Below are 1,631 nucleotides of genomic sequence, written 5' to 3'. Positions count from 1 at the left end.
AACTCCTTCTAGGATAATTCTTCTTGTCTTTCCCACACACTTTCTCCACTCTGCCAGATCTTTAGCATCAGATGTTGGAGGCTTCGGGATATCATGATCTATGAATTCCTTAAGTACGTTGTCTTCCAACACTTCCTCCATCCAGTCCTTTCAAGAAATATAGTTTGAACTACCCTCAAAGAAATATTCAAGTCTCAATCCATAGAATGACATCGTGCTGACTCTAAAGTATGATACTGCAAATTTGATTTCTCCTGCAAAACAAACTCGTATTCTCCTCTTCTGTAGTGATTTTAGCTCTGATACCATGTAGAAATTTCTACAAATCTAGCTCTGATACCATGTAGAATTTTCTTGTAGATTCAAATTGCATATTGTAATATGCTAAAACAATTGACTTGAATATACTCTACTCATCAGGAGAAACAAAAAATTGATCGATGAAATCACCAAGTAGAAAAGGAAGAATTTAAATCACACATAACACAATAATTTTCTAGGGAAATCCACAACTAAAAAACCTTGCTATATGTATATTGCATTAATCAGAAGACCTGAGGAGAAAATACAATGCTTGTTCAACCTGAACAATTTACGCACAAGTACAATCTATCTCACTGCTTCACAAACCAGCTCCAGCCAATACTTAGCCAAATATGCTGCCTACCAAGCTCCTACTTCCTCGTGTCATTTCCTAGGGAATTAGCCCATATTTAATTGGGAAATTTCTCATCCATAACTACACAATACATCCATAGGCCTTCCTCTGATTGCATGCACCATCGGTTTAATTTAGATGGTTTTACAACTGATAGTACATTGTCCCTAAACTCTAATCTCGACTGAGTCTTTCTCACAACTAACATGCATGATCTATTTATGATTGAATTATTAGTTATCTGATTGATCAATTCATGCAAATTAAATCCAAATTAATTCACTTTACCTCTCACTAGTTCCTCTATCAATTAGAACTACTTTAACTGAATTTAACTCAGTTAAACGGAATTAAATAATTACAACTCAATAATAACTCAACCTGGGACCCTAAAATTTAGGGATCACTCTACATGACTCTAGATAGACTCCTAACTTAACTTAGTTAATTGTTACAAGGTTCTACGAGAATTAAAATTACAATTTAATTCAAGGAAAAAATATATTAGGATTTTCTTGATGCTATTTTTAACATTTCTTGTTTCTATTTTCAACAATTAGGATCCCTTTGTCTTCCACACAATCCCTCAAGCTATCCCACTTCCCCCCATGGCTCCCACATAGGTTGGACATGAAATATCTCTACTAGGGATCCCAAGAATTCTAGTTGTAACAAGAATGATCACAATAGCCAACTCACTTTCTCTTGGGTGATTTTTCAATAGAAAATCACTTATAGCATTAATAGAATAAATATCCATATATTTACTAGCTTTAATAGGCTATCTATTTTCAAACGCCACAATGGCTCCTTTCTCCTCCCAACACCTAGAACTCTCTTTCTCTCTTTATCGCAAGCTATAAAAGCTACTCTCTCACTACATTCAAATTTCCTCTTGTCCTAGACACGTTTGACTTTCCCAATTCCCAAACTTTATTATACTTAGCCCACACTTTCAATAACTAAGTGAGAT

Source organism: Pinus tabuliformis, chromosome Q, assembly GCF_031772625.1.
Source record: "Pinus tabuliformis cultivar Carrire ecotype Pingquan chromosome Q, CPIR1, whole genome shotgun sequence".
Taxonomy (NCBI): Eukaryota; Viridiplantae; Streptophyta; class Pinopsida; order Pinales; family Pinaceae; genus Pinus; species Pinus tabuliformis.
The sequence above is the reverse complement of the archived record's forward strand: the minus strand, read 5'-3'. Positions refer to the sequence as shown.